The sequence below is a fragment of the Schistocerca americana genome, chromosome 1 (assembly GCF_021461395.2).
Source record: "Schistocerca americana isolate TAMUIC-IGC-003095 chromosome 1, iqSchAmer2.1, whole genome shotgun sequence".
In the NCBI taxonomy this organism is placed as follows: Eukaryota; Metazoa; Arthropoda; class Insecta; order Orthoptera; family Acrididae; genus Schistocerca; species Schistocerca americana.
The window spans coordinates 1,076,732,892-1,076,753,929 of record NC_060119.1 but is presented as its reverse complement, the minus strand read 5'-3'; the positions used below and the strand labels follow the sequence as shown (position 1 = coordinate 1,076,753,929).

Sequence of the window (21,038 nt, the reverse complement as noted above, 5' to 3'; positions counted from 1 at the left end):
ATTCCATTTAAATGGAAAGGCAAACTTTCATAATGTGAGAATATGGGTAAGGGACAACCACATGACATTGTACGACATGAGAGGGACTCACGAGAATTTAATGTGTTTTGTGCAGTTTCACAGGAAAAGGTGTGGGGTCCATTTTTTTTTTTTTTTTTGCTGAGAACACTGTCACAGGAAGCACATATCTCAATATGCTTGAGAACTTATGTTTCCCACAGTTGGAGACTGATTCAAACGACTTCATTCACCAATAGAATGGCATCTGGAAGTGCTGGAATTTTTAAAACTGGCTTACTGAACAATGGATCTGTCACACTGGACCAAGTAATTCAGCCGTACATTACTGGCCTCAAAGGTCACCAGACCAAACTGTATGTGATTATTTCTCATGGGGGTTTATAAAAGACTGTTTATGTGCCTCTGTTACCAAGAACAATGAATGAACTGAGACATTGCATAGCAACAGCTATGGAAGCTGTAAATCAAGACGTGCTTGCTGCAGTGTGGGAAAAATCCGAATTCCGAATTGACATATGCTGTGCATCTCAAGGGGGGACATATTGAACACCTGCGAAAAGGTATGAATAAAAACTTTGAGTTTCCCGTTCATATGAAAACAAAATTCATTGTATATGCTTATTAGTTTCAGAAATATAGACGTGCCAAATAGGATGATTCTTTTTGATACACCCCGTATTATGAGTTGTAACATTCAGCATAGTTTTTCCAGGGAACGATCAAAGCAACTTTTTTTTAAACTAGCTTGTAATCACACATTTTATTCATAGAATTACTGGTTTCAATTGTGGAAAACAGAAGTTCTGTAAGTAAAATCTGTGATATTCATCTGGTTAAATAAAAGAAACAGGATTATTGTAAGAGTATGAATCAAGGCATTCTCAAAAACAGCAATTATACTCCATTCTACAAAAAATGAGGGAAATGGAATTGTATAACAAGTAAGTGGACAATATTTTAGAAGTAGACATTCCATGTATCTTCGTCCATTTGGTAATGTTCACTTGTTTGTTTGTTTGTTTCTTAGAATTTGAAATGAAGAATAAATTTACACATTTGTTACATTCTGTTCTATTCAGTGATCTTGAAACTACTTGAATGTAGATCTCCGGTCTCTGAGCACAAAGAAAGAGCTACGTCATCTGTATTGTTCACCGTGTTGAATTTGGGCAAACAGTTTTGATCAATCAGTAGGTGATTAAGATAATTTATTTATTGTTAATATTTGCAGCCATTCTGCCTCAGTTGCTATTTCTATTATGTTTATCATGTAGATAAGGACAAATGATACTTGTCTTTTGCAGCCAAATGTATATTTTGTTTTTAACCAAAGGTGTTTCACCTAATCGTATTGGTTGGTCCCCACCCCTGAATCAACCACCCTAATTATATTGGACATATTTAGTGATTTTTTTATGTTTCCCATTCTATTTGTGTGTCCATTGGCTCTTGTATGGTTGGTAGATAACACAGTACAGGTTTCCTGTCGACTGTATGTAGCTAGTGTGCATTTTGCTGTACATGACCTTTTTTTCTACACACTGTGTGTTCATGTGTTGTAGTGTGCAGAAAGAAAAGTTATGTGCATTGAAATGCACAGTTAGTATGTCAGTTGACTGGAAATCCATACTGTGTTCATTTATTGCGTACACAAGAAGAAATGGACGTATGAAAAGAATGAGAAACAAAAAAGACTGATGATGCCTAATGTGAATAGTTGAAACATTTGGTTAAAAGCAAAATAAACATTCAGTTACAAAAGATCGATGATACTGCATGATACACACATTCACTTATTTCTGTTTATGAACTGTTTTTCATTATCTGTGAGCATGTCTTTGGTAGGGTACTATCAGATCATCCAAAGGGTGCAATACTTCATTAGAAATGCCCTTACAACCAGACTAATTCACTTTTTCACATAACCTATGAATTTTTAGTTATAGTCTGGCAAATGATAACAGAAAATTTAGTGCTACAGAAACATTTCATGTGCTTTGTATCTTTACTGTGTACATCCTGCAGGAAATTGACAAGTGTTTACAAGACCGGAACTTCATTATCTGTCAGCTTTTAAGTGTATCTCTGTTGTCAGAACAGGTCCAGAAGTGTACACAGTATTTCTGAGAAAAAGATATTTAATGTGCTGATGAGAGTGATAAACTGCAGCTTTTGCAGTAAATGTGTCTGACATGAGTAGTGATAGGCAATGCATCACTTCAAATACAAAGTATGTAGCAATATATTCAGTTCAGATTGAGACATAGGTGCCCTAGCGTATTTTAATATTGGTTTATAATACTTAATGAGTACTTTCTTAATTCATTTGTCAGTTTTATTTCCAGTAGTGCCATCTCTAAGCAAATGAAGTCAGTTTAGCTAAAGTGGCTTTTGCAGTGCTTACACCATTTAATTTTATGAATTACACATATGATACTTTTAAGGTTTGATTAATATACACTCCTGGAAATTGAAATAAGAACACCTTGAATTCATTATCCCAGGAAGGGGAAACTTTATTGACACATTCCTGGGGTCAGATACATCACATGATCACACTGACAGAACCACAGGCACATACACACAGGCAACAGAGCATGCACAATGTCGGCACTAGTACAGTGTATATCCACCTTTCGCAGCAATGCAGGCTGCTATTCTCCCATGGAGACGATCGTAGAGATGCTGGATGTAGTCCTGTGGAACGGCTTGCCATGCCATTTCCACCTGGCGCCTCAGTTGGACCAGCGTTCGTGCTCTGGACGTGCAGACCGCGTGAGACGACGCTTCATCCAGTCCCAAACATGCTCAATGGGGGACAGATCCGGAGATCTTGCTGGCCAGGGTAGTTGACTTACACCTTCTAGAGTACGTTGGGTGGCACAGGATACATGCAGACGTGCATTGTCCTGTTGGAACAGCAAGTTCCCTTGCCGGTCTAGGAATGGTAGAACGATGGGTTCGATGACGGTTTGGATGTACCGTGCACTATTCAGTGTCCCCTCGACGATCACCAGTGGTGTACGGCCAGTGAAGGAGATCGCTCCCCACACCATGATGCCGGGTGTTGGCCCTGTGTGCCTCGGTCGTATGCAGTCCTGATTGTGGCGCTCACCTGCACGGCGCCAAACACGCATACGACCATCATTGGCACCAAGGCAGAAGCGACTCTCATCGCTGAAGACGACACGTCTCCATTCGTCCCTCCATTCACGCCTGTCGCGACACCACTGGAGGCGGGCTGCACGATGTTGGGGCGTGAGCGGAAGATGGCGTAACGGTGTGCGGGACCGTAGCCCTGCTTCATGGAGACGGTTGCGAATGGTCCTCGCCGATACCCCAGGAGCAACAGTGTCCCTAATTTGCTGGGAAGTGGCGGTGCGGTCCCCTACGGCACTGCGTAGGATCCTACGGTCTTGGCGTGCATCCGTGCATCGCTGCGGTCCGGTCCCAGGTCGACAGGCACGTGCACCTTCTGCCGACCACTGGCGACAACATCGATGTACTGTGGAGACTTCACGCCCCACATGTTGAGCAATTCGGCGGTACGTCCACCCGGCCTCCCGCATGCCCACTATACGCCCTCGCTCAAAGTCCGTCAACTGCACATACGGTTCACGTCCACGCTGTCGCGGCATGCTACCAGTGTTAAAGACTGCGATGGAGCTCCGTATGCCACGGCAAACTGGCTGACACTGACGGCGGCGGTGCACAAATGCTGCGCAGCTAGCGCCATTCGACGGCCAACACCGCGGTTCCTGGTGTGTCCGCTGTGCCGTGCGTGTGATCATTGCTTGTACAGCCCTCTCGCAGTGTCCGAAGCAAGTATGGTGGGTCTGACACACCGGTGTCAATGTGTTCTTTTTTCCATTTCCAGGAGTGTAGTACCACATTTATCAATTTCTTCTGCTTCCCATGATAACGTTTTAGACAATGGGATCTATAACTGAAACATAAGTGAAAGAGAGCAGTAGTAGTTTTGTGATCAGCCTGTCAATGTTGGATCATGCTATCGTTTTTATGTCGTGCAGTAGAACAATTGCTGTTTTGGACTAGGTTTGAAACAGTTGACATTCTTGTTCTCCAGGACTATAAAACTTTAATTATAACAGATTCATGTTGACACTGACTACCAGAGTATTTTCTTTTGCACTTCATAGTCACCATGTTCTCAGTTAGGCAAGGGACAAAGTATGATGTTCTTAGGCAAGCAGAGTAAGAAGTTGCAGCTCAACATCTAGCTTACACAGAGATTGCCAGTTCCAATATAGATTCATTGGTGAAATATTTTTAACTTATGCATTACATTAAGACTGTCAACAGTATCATTAAAGCAACACAGTTTTGGGCTATCGACAACAAGTTTGTTTTTCAGGAGTCAATGAGAAAAAGGACAGGACAAAAAGTAGAAAGTTGTATTAGGATTAAATCACTCTGAATACTATGCTCAGACTGAATGTTTTTGAGAAAGTTCAGGTGGCTGTATAAAAAATGTTCGGTAGTAATCCAAGATTAAAAAGCAAACTGACAAATAGAGGAAAAGAGGGTGAAAGACTGGAAAATGAAAATTTAAAAAGGAGTAAGATGCCATTAATGAGGGCAAGACAGAAATGTAAATAATTTTTGTTAAGGCTAAACAGAAGAAGTCTTTAGTAAAAAGTTTAGGGCGCAGAGTAATAGAATATGAAAAGGTGCAGTACACATTTAGAGGAGGGGTACCGGAAAAAGTAGAGAGAGACTGGATAGTAAAGAAAGTTGTCAGAATATAAGGTAAGGTAAGAACAGAATATGTAATGAGTACCTTCGTGGTGTAGTAACCACAAAGATCCTTGTCGCTGAATTGAGCATTGTGTTTTGCAACAGAACATTGCTGTTGTGTAAGTTCTGTTCCTGTTTGGCTATTCTTACAGAAGTAGTTTTTTGTGTGTGTGTGTGGGGGGGGGGGGGGGGGGGGTTAAACAGTGTTGAACACTGAATATTGTTTGTTCATTAGCAAACATGAGTGACACAAGCAACTCGCCACTGTTTGAGCTTGTTTTGCCATTGCTTTTGGCTGTAATAAGATTGAATGTGTCATTAACAAAAATGCTAGATGCAGATTTTGAGTGTGAATGTGATTAAAAAATTAATAACTGAATGGCAGGGAAATAGCGGATACTGTACGGCTTATACGATTGAGACAGTGCTGTACAGAAAATGGAAAACCACTGTGGATGAAACTGAAAGACTTTCGAGAAGCTTGAATCATACCCATGGACACAATTTATGGAAATCACGACTTTTTAAAAGGAAATGACTGTCTGAAAAGGTGATAAATGGGTTGCATATTCAGACTCAAAAGAAGGTACTTGCAGTTTATTGACTACTCTAGGTGTCAGGTATAAGAGCCCACTTTTGTCAGAACAGTTATGTCCTCAAAATATATGAGTAGTAATGTCCTCTTCAGTGTCGCAACAGGATTGTTTTATGTCATTTGCCTTCTCGTTATGCTTCCATTCACACATAGGCAATGCACTGTGGGAGAGGGTTGAGAGCTTGTGCTAAAGTAACTACTACCGCCTCTATGATTCTGAAAGCTACCAATATGAATGCTCATCACAACAAACTAGGTGATATTCAACCAAGTGGCCATTTTCAAAGTCATAAACCAGGGTTGTCACAGGTTCTGGAAATCAAGGAAATTTGAAAAAAAAGAAAAGAAAAACCCACTGGAAAAATCTCATTTTTGTCTCAATAGATGAAATGGTTTGTTTACTGAGGTGTCGTGCATCGTCGCTAGCTGAGTGCAGCTGAGAACCTGCACCACTTCCCTACTCCCTCGTTACTACTGCTTCTGTCCTTCCTACAACTCCCCTGAGCTTGCAGTCACTTCTTGCCACTAGCCTAGCAGCTGCCAACGAGAGGCAGGGACGTATGAAGAGTGGCTTGTTTGGATCTGATTCTTAGAGACTGTTGACACAGTGGCCAGAGATATGGTGGTCATGTGTGCACGAGTTGTGCCTAAGTGATTGTGTAAATGTGTGTGTGCTCTCATTTTATAACAGAAGCCATGGCTGAAAATTTAGTTGTGAGAGTGTGACTCTCTTTTCTATGTGCCTGTCTGCGTCTCGGCAATCATCTTTACAGTGTTTTGGTACCTATCACCATTATTTTTGATTCTCAGAGTATTTGAGCAAGTTATCTATTGCATGGATTTTCACCAAGGTTCATTTCATCAACACGTTGTCTGTGGCTCGTGAATAGCTGGCCACACAAGTGGATTTCCCGACAGGCCAAAACTGCAGGCCGTTTCTGCTGGCTTCTGTAACGGATCTGGCCTACCGATCTGAAGCCATTTGGTTCCCACTAATGTGCAGGCTCTGCCCATTGGATCTGGTCTCACCAATCTGTCCGCAGACAGGGTCTGTTTGTGTGTGGCGTAATGCAGTGGACCCAGGACTGCGGTGCTCCTCAGCAGGCCCGAGGCCATGGGCGATGGACTTCAGGAATTGCTACTGTCTCTTCAGAAGTACCTGCAAAATAAGAGGTATAACACAGTGGGTAATAACCGACGACAACGAACATAGTGGAACCAACATTTAATTGGTGATCACCTACAGTGTTTGTTTACACAATGCTTTCCCATCTTATACACTTCTTCAAGAGGTGTTGTTCTTTCTGTGGCTATTTCTGAATCAGTGAAGGTATTTTAAATGTCTTGCATCTCTGAGGAAATGTGTATCTTTGTCAGCAAATGTGTTTTGTTTTATTGAAGTAAAATAACATCAGAGGTCTTAATGAAACACATATAACATTTGACTTGCTTTTTCCATCTAAAAGCAGTTAATTACAAAAGATGTTGATGTTAGTACTTAAGATATTTGCTCACATCAGGAAACATCATCTGCTTGCAAGGTCCCCCCCTCCATCGTTTGCACATAATTGTTTTGTGTACCATAACTGCAAAGACAGATTTTCAACTTGTGTCTTAACTTACCATTGAGATCTGAAAATCTGTCACAGAAAAATGCTACAACTTGTCGGGAAATCAGGAAATTTCACTTGGGGAAAGTTGTGGCAACCCTGTAAACCGGGTCCAGGATTGGGTGAATAGTATTACAAGTATGACCCACCACACTGTTGGTAGATTCCCATTCCAAATTACTCAAGCCAGCATCACAGACAGTCTGCCCCTGGCATAACTACCATAAGCATTAGTGCAGTTAGCGGTAGGCATAAAGCATTGCAATGGTTCAAAAATATCGATAGTCTATAGAGAACCTCAGCCTTTAAAGCCATTAGGACAAAGGCATGACAAACAAGGCAGGGAACAAGAAGAGGTTGCTTTACATGTTTCTGGACACAACTAATCAATCTGATAGCTCTATAAAGGTTTATGAAGTGATAGAATTTCTGGCTGGACTGTTGAATAGTTTGCACTTCTCATACTCTCAAGCCTATATGTGAAATTATTTCGGTCTGTGATGCAAAGGTTTATGAGATCTTCAGAGACTGGAACAGATAGACATATTTAGACTATGAAATTCTGTATCTTCTCTGATTCTTGTAGTTCAATACAAACATCCATTCTATTATGTACACGGCAGATGAACCTGTCTGGTCCATCCAAGGTACCCTCTCCCATACAACATTACGAAAATAGTTGAGATTCTATTGGGTATCAGAGCATGTGGGAATTAGGAGCAATTAAGTAGTGAATTCAGCACCCAAGAAGGCCTCTACAATACCTATAGTAGCAAAACCACATCCCCTTTTATGCTTAAATCTTGGTGTTGAGGAACAGGGCCTTATGTCAGTGTGAGGAGAAGTAACTCGAAATGAAAGAGAACAAACTAGGTGTGGTGAAACTGACTGTACAGCCATGATGCAGCTGTATTCAGGTACCGAGGGAAAAAGATGTCCTGTTGCATTGCCTCTGAGTGAGATGCTAGCAGTTGACATGATTTCCCCATCCAATGAGAGGACTCACTAGATTTGTGGTGTATATCTCTCTGTATCCCAGATTTTATGTGAATGCACAGAGAAGGCATCCCAAATTAGTCTTGAGGATCAATCTTATTTTGAGAGATGGCAATCAAATTTTGAAATATTTAATACATTCTTTTTCATTTACCCAACTTTTTGAGAGAGGCTTTAGGAACACTTAAAATTTTCCTCAAGTTGATTTATCAGACTAGCTCTTCTATTTTTAATGTCTCCAAATGTTTTAGATCTGTTCATGCATTTTCTTTTGTTGTAGTATTATTATTAGCTTATTGTTCTTTCTGGCTAATTTTTTAACATTGACTGCACATGACTAATGACTACATAACTGGATTTCCTTCACAAAAGCTATTACTACTACAGCAACAGCTTTTAGTGCAGTTACCACAAAAGACTGGGGCTCAAGTCTTTGACACACGTTTTTAACGTGTCACAAAAGTTTGTCATTGTGAATGCTTGATGATACTAACCTGGTTCGAGCCACATCTTCGTGTGTAGCGCGTAAGTATGTTGACTCATAACTGAAAACTTTTCTGGATATTGAATGGTGTTAAACAGTGATGGTTGGAATTGTTAATTGTTCCTTATGTGACAACAGATGGGCTACTGTATACTTCACTTCCTAACTTGACTCAAATAAGCACAAATTTGAAACAAGAAGTTGACAGAGTACGTTCTAGAGGCTGACAGAGTACTTTCTAGAGGCTGACTACTGCATGACTGCAGATATCAATACGGAGAGGTTAACACAGTGGTCATGGTATACAGACTCGTTACATAGATATTAATTTATTAATAGCTAGCTGTTGACTAAAGATTTTTGGATGGGCCAGGCTGCGTAAAGACTTGTGTGTGAATATTTTTTGATTTTGGAAAATATATATTTCTTTATAAAACTATATGGTTGAAATTTACTAGAGTGGATGAGCTATAGATTCAGGCAATAATTCGTTTTATCTAATAAGTTGCTAGTAAATTACAAAAGGTTACAGAACTATTTTGTGTGTCTGTGCTGGGAATTATCAATTTACAAGTACAGTTGCCATTTTTGAAATGATTATATTTGTGCAAATTCCTGATAAATGGTTTGATTGATTGATGATTGGTGTTATTCAAATTTAGGGCAACCAGAGTACAATGGTAAACTTGGGACTTAAACAGGTGTAACTGCACCAAAAGCAGTAGTAATTTTTGATGTGTCCAAACTTCAATACTATTTATCTTTTAAGTTAGTTATACTATTAATAACATAAATTCATGAATGCAGCAATAGATAAAATAAGAGCAATGCAACCACTCATCTAGGCAAGGATGCAAGGAAGGTGTAGCGGGAAAAAGGCAAGTCTTTGGACAGATGACTTCGTGGCCACACAACGAAACAAAGTGTGTACAACAAACAGAGAGGGCACCTCTCCCTCTTCTTATGCTTTCCAGTGAAACTAAGCAAGCAACTTTAATCAGCATACTGAAAATTATCATCTGAATTATGAATTTGCCTCGATTATGGTCTGAATAGCATTTTGACAGATTTGGACAGGCACTACATATACATGATATGGATAGCTGCACTCAAAATAAATATCAAGTGGAAGAGCAGCATGTTCTGGTTCAAATACTCTGCTAAAGAGTAGAACCTTTAATTTCAGGAAGATACTTAGTTCTTTTAGTAAACTAAATATTTCTTCATTTTTTTATTTTTTTATTTTTAAACCATTCCTTTGTTGCTTCAAAATTCATGGAGGAATGTTCCATCTACGATCTACGCAACTAATTGAGGGCATCCCCCCCCCCCCCCCTCCCCTTTCGATACATGTTTCACTACTTTTATTTGTGAAGCATCTTCAGTGGCTTGTAATACATGTTTCTCTTTATACATACAATAAATGTGTTAAGTGGTAGTTACAGTACGTTACTACGTTACATTTTGTCTTGTTTTTCTCTTGTTTTTATTAGAATCAACATTTTTAGCTGAAATTTCGTGATTTGCATTTATTGTTCAGTGTTACTTACAATTAACAGCACTGTTGGCCCATATGTATGGTCCTGGAGATGTATTCATTAGTCTTTATGCTCCAATTGGCCGATTTCTGGCATTCTTTCATCAACATTTTATTCAACACATGACATACATCACTTGCACTTTGTATTTTGTGTTGTGTTTTCTGTTTGTAGTGTTGCCAACAGTCGTGTGTGTGTGTGTGTGTGTGTGTGTGTGTGTGTGTGTGAGAGAGAGAGAGAGAGAAGTGAGAAGTGACAGAGAGGGGATGAGTCATTAATTATTTATCCTGGTTATGTTTTTAGATATCTGTTTGTTATTGTTTTAGTGGCCAACATGGTCAGAGAGTAGTTGTTTATATAGATTTGATCACGGGGTACCTTCTTTTTCGTTGCAATGGCTATTTGTATGTGGAAGTTTTCATACAATGTCAGGAGCTTTTTGTTATGATTATTCATTCTAATAACTGCCATGTCATGTTCCATGCTGGATGGTTCATGTCCATGTTTTATCAGGTGTTCAGCGAAGGGAGGATGGCTATTTTCATCTTCTTATATGTTCTTTATATCTAATTTTGAAGTTCTTACCTGTCATTCCCACATGTACTGATTTATATTCTTAGTTCCTACCTGTCATTCCCAGATATACTGATTAAATTCTTGGTACTCCAACTGGTTTATATCTGCTCCTCGGTACTTATCTGGTTTGTCTGTTGTTTGTAAATGTGACTGGAATGTGGTTTTATTTCTGTAAGCAATGTGTAATCCCCATTTCTTTAATATATATGCCATCTTGTGTGTTGCTTTGTGTTTGTCTGTTAAAGTGTGCCATTTTTTTTTTTTTCTGTTAGTCATGTTATGAGTGTTATTATTTCGTGTTTCCATGTGTGCTGTAATGTTTATGGGGATCTCTGGTGTTTGTGTTCTGGGCTTGTTTTGAGTTTCGTTTAGCTGTGTTTTAAGTTTTTGGCTGAGCTTTTGTACTATATGGACATTGTAACCATTATTTGTGACTATGAGTTTTGTTTGTAATTCTTTTTCATAGTTTTATTTTCCGGCTGCGATGTTATTTAGTCTGTGTGACATGTGTTGTAGGCCCGCTAATTTTTGATTTTGCAGTTGGTTGGATGAAGCATGTGTAATAGTGTCTGTGGCTGTTGACTTTCTGAAGATGTCAAATGTGTGTTTATTGTTCTCTCTCTTTATTGTTATATCCAAGAAATGTATTTGCTTTTGTGCTCCTTTTTCCATGGTGAATTGATTATTTTTACGTGTACTGTTTATGTCTTTATGAAGTTTATCAGTTTTCTCTGTTGGTTCATCTACCATACAGATTATATCATCCACATATCCCTCAAAGCAATCATATCTCAAAATTACTTCAAATTTGGAAAGGAATTTTGCTGACAAGAAGGTGGGCTTCCAATGGGATCCCCAATCTCAGGAACATTGGCAAACACATTCATCAACCACATAGAAAACACAATCTTAAATATAGTCATCATAAAGAAACAATACAAAATTGTTTACTGGTACAGATATGTAGATGAAGTAATCTCTATGGTAGATGAACCAACAGAGGAAATCAATAAACTTCAAACAGACATAAACAATACACATAAAAATAGTCAATTCACCATGGAAAAAGAAACACAAAAGCAAATATATTGGTTGAATATAACAATAGGGACAACAATAAACACACACTTGACATCTTCAGAAAGTCAACAGCCAAGGACACAATATAAATGCTTCATCCAACCAACCGCAAAATAAAAAATTTGTGGCCCTACGACACGTGTCACACAGACTAAATAACATCCCAGTCAGCAGAGAAAACTATGAAAAAGAATAACAAACAATACAACTTGTAGCCACAAATAATGGTTACAATGCCCCCCCCTCCCCATATATTACAAAAACGCAACCAAAAATTTAAAACACAGCTAAACAAAACTGAAAACAAGCACAGACCACAAACACCAAAGGACACTGTAGACACTATAGGACACATTGAAACATGAAACAGTAACACTCATGACATGACTAACAGAAAAACATGGTACACTTTAACATACAAACACAAAACTACACACAAGATAGCAAATATATTAAAGAAACAGGGATTACACATCACTTACAGAACTAGAAATACACTCTAGTCACATTTACAAACAACAGACAAACCAGGTAAGTACCAAGGAGTATGTATATATCAGTTAGAGCACCATCAATATAAAACAGTATATCTGGGATGACAGGTAAGAACTTGAAAACTCGATATAAAGAATGTCACACACACACACACACACACACACACACACACACACACACACACACACACACACAGCAAATGAAAATATCAAACCACATACACAACACAAAAAGGTGAGTGATAAAGACACAGAACACACAACGACAGTTGGCAACACCACAGACCGAAGACAAAACACAAAATATAAAGAGCAAGTGATGTATGCCATGTGTTGAATAAAATGTGAGTGAAAGAATGCCAGAAATCAGCCAACTGGAGCAGAGAGATAATTTAACACATCTCCAGGACCATACATGTGGACTAACACCGTTGTAAATCGTAACAAACACCAAACGATAATTTCACATCACAAAATTTGTGCTACAGAAGTTGATTGTAACCTAAAAAACAAGAGGAAAAACACAACAAAATGTAACGTAGTAACATATTGTAGCTATCACATAATATATTCGTTGTATGTATAAAAAGGAACGTGTATTAAAGGACACTGAAGATGCTTCACAAATAAAAGAAGCAAAACACACATGACAATAAACAAACTGCTTTGAAGTACTTGCATAAACGGAATATACCTCCATGAATAAATATTTCTTATTGCCACACATATCAATTTATGAATAATCTTTTGTTTGTGGCACGTTCACAACTGTTCTGCAACATGTTCATGCGAAACAAATCAGCCACAGTTCTAAAATATTTTTATTGATCGAAGCGTTGCACACAGAAGTAACTGTACTCTTCCATGATTCAAGGTCTTAGCCCAAACCATCAGCTGTATCTGAAATCTTGAGGCTTTGCTGGTTTAGAGTGTTTTGCATGAAAATTATTTGAGTTACATCTGTTTTCAAACTGGAATTTAGTCCAACCATTGCATTATGCGTGCACTCTTCTGACAAAGGGAGCAATACTTCATGTTCACATCCATTACTGTAAACAAGAAAATTTGCTGGTTTTAGAGGGTTGTGAGCGAGAACTATTTCAAGTTACGTGAGACCTCAATGTGTAATTTTGTCTACCCAGCCCATGGAGCATAATAGTAATCTGTGAATATTGATCGTACTGCTATATTTCAATACAAATCATGTTAAATTGCCTCTAAACTGAATTATTTCACATAATTATAAGACCTATAATACAAACAATGTCAAAAGAAACTAACCAACAGCAAAAATTTCAAATGACCCTTCCCCATGTAGGAGTTCATGTTCTGCATCATTTGCAGCTAAATAGCAACTAAGTCTTGTGTGGATCATTTACAGTTGATAGGAAAAGAGGTGAAGTAACACCGATTTTATTAAGCCAGGCTAATGGCAGACTCCTGATTCAGGAAAGATGCAATATTAGTTTTCCTCCATAGACTTGCATGCATTGCCAGATGCTTGTTGAAATGTTGCCTTAGAAAATACTCTGGGACACATGAGGAAAAGGAATCTTAATTATATGTTATGCTCCAGGAAGTTACGTGGTCATGTTCTTGTAGCTTCAGGAGATACCATTCCCTCTTCAACAACATGACCCTGTTGAAGGCCGCTATGTAACAAACTTTTGTATCCAGACAACACCCTGTAGACGCATTTCAGTATTATGAAAAGTGTAGTTGCTACTCACCTTACAGCGGAGATGCTGAGTCGCAGATAGGCATAATGAAAAGACTATCAGTAAGTGAGCTTTTGGCCAATAAGTCCTTTGTCAAAAATAGGCAAAACACACACACACACACACACACACACACACAGTCTCTGGCTGCTGAGGCCAGACTGCAAGCAGCAGCACATGATGGGAGAAGCAGCCAGGTGATGACATTAAGAAGTGGCTGGGGCAGGGAGGGGTTGGGATAACAGAGTAGGCCTGCTTGTGGGAGCATGCAGGGATGAGGTGAAAGAGAGAAGGGCAAGTAGGTGCAGTCTGGAGGTTGGACAGAGGGCAGGGTGGGGGATGACTAGTAGAAAAGGAGAGAAGTACAAAGACTGTGGGTGCGTTGGTGGAATATAGAGCGCTTGTGTAGCGCTGGAATGGGAAGAGGCTAGATGGATAAGGACAATGACTAATGAATCCTGAGGCTAGGAGAACATAGGATATATTGCAGGGAGAGTTCCCACCTGCACAATTTAGAAACGCTGGTGTTGGTGTGAAGGATCCAGATGGCACGGGCTGTCAACAAGTCATTGAAATGATGAATGTCATGTTGGGTAGCATGCTCAGCGGTGGTTCAGCATTTTCTCGGCCGCAGTTTGTGATAGTCATTCATGCGGACAGACAGCTTGCTGGTTGTCATGCCCATGTAGACTGCAGCGTAGTGGTTGCAGCTTAGCTTGTAGATAACATGACTGGTTTCACATGTAGCCCTGCCTTTGATGGTGTAGGCGATGCATGCGACCCAACTGGAGTAGGTGGTGGTGGGATGATGTATCTTGCATCTAGGTCTATTACGGGGATTTGGAGCAGGGATTGCATTGGGATGGACGAGGCTATTATGTAGGTTCAGTGGGTGGCAGAATACCACTGTGAGAGGGATGGGAAGGACAGTGGGTAGGGCATTCCTCATTTCAGGGCACGACAAGAGGTAGCCGAAACTCTGGCAGAGAATGTGATTCAGTTGCTCCAGTCTTACATGGTTCTGAGTCACAAGGGGAATGTTCCTCTGTGGCCTGATGGTGGGGCTTTGGGAGGTGGTGGGTGACTGGAGATATAAGCCACAGGAGTTCTGTTTTTGTACAGGGTTGGGAGGGTAATTAGATCCGAGAAGACCTCAGTGAGACTCCTTGAGAAGGACCACTTGTCGCGAAGTTGCGATGGCCATGGCTGGCTAGGTGGTTTGATATGGGTAGAGATACTGATGTAACCATATTCGAGGCAGAGGTCAGCATGGAGGAAGGTGGCTTGTTGGTGTGGTTAGGATCAGGTGAAGCGAATGGAGGAGAAGGTGTTGAGATTGGGGAGGTATGTGGATAGGGTATACTCACCCTTGATCCAGAACACAAAGATGCCATCAGTGAATCTGAACCAGGTGAGGGATTTGGGATTCTGGGTGTTTAGGAAGGATTCTTCTTGACTGCCAATGAATATGTTGGCATAGGATGGTGCCATGCAGGTGCCCAAAGCTGTACCCCAGATTTGTTTGTAGGTAATGCCTTCAGAGGAGAAGTTATTGTGGGTGAGGATATAGTAGGTCATGGCCTCTGAGGAGGAGGTGGTTCGTTGGGTGTTGGGAAAGGTAGTGTTCAGTAGTGGTAAGTTCATGGGCATTAGGGAGGTTAGTGTAAAGGGAAATGGTATCAATAGTGAAGGACAGGGCACCATGTTGTAAAGGAACAGGAACTGTACAGAGTTAGTAGAGGAAGTGGTTGGTATCTTCTTTATAGGAGGGTAGGTTGCAGGTTATAGACTGAAGGTTTTGGTCTAAGAGAGCTGAGATTCTTTCAGAGGGGGCATAGTAAATGGCCACAATGGGCCGTCCTGCGTGGTTGGGTGGTATGCACTTCAGGAAGAGTGTAGAAGGTAGGAGTTCTGGGAGTGCTAGGGGTGAGGAGAGAGATGGACTCTGGGGGGGGGGGGGAGGTGGGGGGGGGGGGGGGAGGTTCTGGGATGGGCCCAAGGATTTGATGAGAGAGTGTAAATCCTGTTGGATTTCTGGAATAGGGTCACTGTGGCGGGGTTTGTAGATTGATGACTCTCACAGCTGAGTTTTTCTGCCAGGTAATCAAAACAACGGTGGTGGAGCCTTTGTTAGGAGGTAGGATTATAACGTTGGGATATTATTCACATTGGGAAGCCCTATGATATTATCTGAGTCTGGCCTTGGCAACCAGATACTGTGGTCGTGTGTGTGTGTGTGTGTGTGTGTGTGTGTGTGTGTGTGTGTGTGTGTGTGTGTGTGTGTGTGTGTAATTCTGATGAGGGCCTGTTTGGTCAAAAGCTTTCGATATGATGAGTAGCAGTTATCACTTTCATAGTATTGTCATTATTCCATCCTGTATTTTCTATTATTTGTACCGGAAGGAAAATTTGTTCTGACAGTTCCACAGATGGAGCTTTTCGGGGACTTTTGTGTATTTATATTGCTCTTGCTTCTCAAATGATTTTTAAAAAAGTATTGTTTCAGTGTCATCTGTCAGATTTGAATAAGCGGGTGATGTCCCTCAAGGATTTTTTTTCCTTTTTAAGTGTCACTCTGAACCACAGCTAGTTTTTTCTGTTTTCTACTCTCCCTTTAGTTTTACAACATATATTAATCAGTCGAACTGAAGACAAAATTCTTGTATGAGAATTCAGCTAGCAATTTTTTTTTTATAAAAAAGTGTTCTAACTTATAATCATCTCTCTTATTTTACTAAGATAGCAAAACTTCATATGAGACTCTGAATATACCTAGAAACAGTGTATACTATTTAGGCATCAAGTATGATGGAAAAACTGACATGGTTGCCACAATTAAAGGCTCTAAAGACAAAAAGTCTAAAGGCAGTGTTTATCATGAAATAATTCACACACACAATCATGTGGAGCAGATTGAGTATGTACCTTAGTTCTATTAGGCTTTGATACTTGGATTATAGAAGCACAGTTAACAGCTCAGATAAGCTGTTATGTCTGAAAATCACCACTGTTCATCAAAATAAGATTAGTCTGTTGTATATACAGACTTGTTGAGGCTGGAGATCCACCATCCAATGACAGCTCCTTACAGTGTTCCATGCGTGTAGCTTACTGTATTCTCCAAAAAAGACCAACCATCATTCTGTAATATTTCTGACCCACAAATGGAGCATAACTTCAAAGATTTATTCTGAACAACAAGATCTTTTGAGGTAGGTGGTAGAAGCATTTCCTGCTCTGGTCTTTGAAGAGCCCTAAACTGGTTTTAAGTTTACCACAGCACAGATTGTGTTTGAAAGTTTGTGTTTTTATATCATTTTAAAGACTTACTTGCCCTTAAAGAGCGCAGTTGGACTAAACTACATGGCCAATTCCTTTTGCTGCCTTCCTTACTGCCCAAACTTCTCTCATTCGCATGCTGTGTTTCTGTTTCCGGTCCTCTGTCCATGCTTCTTGTTGGCTTCGTGTCTTCGGCTTCATCTTGATTGCCTTTTTGGTTGCCCATATTTCTTTCATCTTTCGACTGTGATCTTGCTTCTGTTCTTCAGTCCATTTTACACCTGTTCATTTGTCACAGTGTTTCTCATGTAGTTTACTATATAAAGTAAAGTGGAGGGAGACACTATGGTTGCTCTGTGGTATATTATCAATCTGTCCTCAGGACATACTTAACAAATTCACACTTACTAAAGTAGAGTTGTATATGACCGTGAGGACACTGAAGCAAAGATGTGACCACATCATGAAATTTTTTACTTGGTCACACGTGAGTGCTGTGAAAGCTAACCAGTAGAAGTATCAAGCTGAGATAAAAGCCTACTCAATGTGGATTCGTTATCTGTATACAAAAAGGGGGTTGTGGTGATGGTTATCAAAGTGAATATAAATTCATGGAAACTGGTTTGCCAGCTGGAGTGGCCGAGCGGTTGTAGGTGCTTCAGTCTGGAACACCACGACCGCTATGGTAGTCGCAGGTTCGAATCCTGCCTCGGGCATGGATGTGTGTGATGTCCTTAGGTTAGTTAGGTTTAAATAGTACTAAGTTCTAGGGGACTGATGACCTCAGAAGTTAAGTCCCATAGTGCTCAGAGCCATTAGAACCATTTGAAACTGGTTTGTACATATAACAGGAAGAGAAAGTTGTATTAGGCACACTGTAATCCATTGAAAATGAAATGAAATGATCGTATGGCATTGTTGGCCGGGAGGCCCCATGCGGGGAAGTTCGGCCGCCGTATTGCAGGTCCTTTTTAGTTGACGCCACTTCGGCGACTTGCGAGTCAATGAAGATGAAATGATGATGAACACACAACACCCAGTCATCACGAGGCAGAGAAAATCCCTGACCCCGCTGGGAATCGAACCCGGGACCCCGTGCGCAGGAAGCGAGAACGCTACCGCAAGACTACGGGCTGCGGACTGTAATCCATTGTGCTGTCCTCTTGCATGCTGTAATCTACCTTTTCAACCATAGTGTCAAAAATAATCTGGAAATAGTGGGTAACAGTGGAGACGATAAGTTGTTCTTATTGAAAGTATCTCGACATGCCATTCTACTTTTGGCCAGTCAGACGAAGTGAATGTAACATCTCCCCAAATTGGGCTCTGTTGATCCTGCATGAATTCTGTATATGACAAAAAAAAAAACAACTATGAATTCTACCCACAGCAAGAAGACCCAGCACATAGATAAAATGATAGCAATTTATTGGCCATCTTATCTCTTCTCTGCTTTGTATTGTCTTGTTGTAACCACAGTCATGTCAAAATCCAAACCCAGGGTCAGCAGTGAGATACCAGTTATACATACATCAAATATTCCAGAACATACCATTATTACAAACATGAGGTATTTCAATAATCTTCTAGAAATGATAAATACTAAATAACAAATAATTGCTGGCGGTGGAGTTTCAGTGCTAGAGACCAGTACATCTCATCTTAAACATTATCTAAGACCTTTAGATATATCAGGTCAGCATTCGTGGCTGCTTTCTGTTGCTTACTTGATTCGACAACTGTGGTTGCCATAAAATGCTGTAACTCTTCCCTCTTTACCTGGCATATGAGAGAAGCGAGGTCATGGTTATATTTGACAACTGCCATGGGGACCACATTTGCGAGTCATACTTCTTTGATCCAGTTTTGTGTTGTTTCCTCAGTGCACTGGAACCACTTGAATTCTGTTGTTTTTATGACATCCTTTACAAGAAGTGCATGGTACATGTTTTCTGCAACTCCTTTCACCTAGTTTGAGATGTTTTCATCTTCTGTCATACTTGGATTCATAATGTGGGATGGGGCCAAAGCATTTAGTACGAAGAACTGTTCTGTTTCCCCATGATGTTGGACCATTCTCTTCAGCAGTTGTGTCTGTAAGCAGACTTGCTGCTGATTGTCACAAAACATTTGCTTTAGTTTGGCCTGGCATTTATTCCATCTGTTGAGCTTTCCATTTTTGTTGTTGGATCACTGCTGGGCTCTGCTGTTCAAGTAAAAGTGGACATTTGTCAAACTCATCATGTCAGTATGGTGATAGTATAAATATGGTAAATATTTTTATATTTTGCTTTGTATGTAAACTTCCACCTAAATAACCGAGCGGTAGATATAAATGTAAACTAAGGCTAGATGATGTATCCATTCCTTTTGTAAGTAATCATTTAGCCATATAAAACTGATGTTTTAGTCTTCTCACTTTAACTGCATTTGTTTCAGACAGTTCATTTTAAACCAAGACCTATGTGGCTAACAAATATTTTGTGTACTCAACGATGAGAGAATGAATGATGTGGAAAAGACTAAAGTAAGATAATCAGTGAAATTTTATTTTGTTTATTGTGTTTTTTATGTACTAATAACATGTATGTCAGAGTGTTTTACTGAGCACACTACTAGTTGTGATATTGTGTTCCACAAATCATAATCATCATTAGCATTTTGGTTCTGTGTTAAATGCTTTAATAAGTCAAAGTTGCCTATCCATATTCTCATTGATCAAGATAGCAATGGGAAAGATGATGACAAAATTAAGACTAAAATGCTAAATGATTCATTGTGAAATTGTTTCACCATACAAAATCAAAACACAGTTTCTACTTTAGATTGTCACATGGATGCAAAAATGATTGGTACAAAAACAGATGAACACGGAGTCAAAAAAACAACCAAAGAACCTTGATAGGTCGCTTAAATAATAGAGCACTCAACATGATTGAAAAATATTCTGACGATTCCAATCTGTAAAAAGGGCTGCAGGACTGATACAAAGAATTGCAGACATCAGTTTATTGTAGATTTATGGAATATATTTTTGGGGTATAACACCTGCTCTGTAGAACTTGACACTGATTCCCCATACACTGGTTGTAAAGTTCAATATTGTTGGACTACATGATCAAAGTTTAGCTACTGGAGTCAGTTACAATTGCTAAATGTCTGGAGTAAACCCCAGTCCACTTTAAGATAGAAGGATTACATAAATCTAGCTGCAGGAAGGCAGATGAGTACCTCCTCCCATATACATATTTAAAACAAATTGACTAATTTATTATTATATGGTATTGTACTTTCAAAGCCACAGAAACTCATATGTACTAGAATAAGGGAAGGCATACAAAATGCATTAGTCGTATAGAATGTTTCACATTAATAATGTCTGTCATAATTTCATAAAATTATTCACATCACAGGGAGGCATAAGATTTTTTACAAGCCAGGATATAAAGCACACACATGGAAATTCAACAAAAACACTAGACATTGTTAATTGATCATAATTTCAAAGAAGCCATAATCAAACCTTAAATGAACCACCACCATCAGGCATGCTAGATAGTGTGCATTTAACCTTTGCAGTGGCTGGAGGAAATAACTGTAGGTGTGAACAATTGTAATAAAAATGTAAGACTGTGTGAACATGTGTGCAGGAATGAAACCTTTAAGAGAGTAATGTAACTAAAGTAACATACAAAAAACCATAAAGTGTTGTTCCAGACCATTCAAATTAAACTTTTTGTGTGAAGCAATCGTTTGATCAAATAGAAAGATTTGTTATTTGATGTCTTGTGCCATTGGAAGGTGTAATGTAATATGAGATCTTGTTTGTCTTATGTTAACTAAAATGAATGAGAATGAGCCCACAACTGAAAACAAGTTGTGTACAAGA

At 39.6% G+C, this 21,038-nt stretch overlaps 1 protein-coding gene across 4 annotated transcripts in view; it reads left to right on the top strand.

The window, feature by feature from the left end:
* LOC124617518 overlaps window positions 1-21,038 on the top strand; it is a 112,099-nt gene that overhangs the window by 47,103 nt on the left and 43,958 nt on the right. The gene's annotated exons all lie outside the window — the stretch shown is intronic.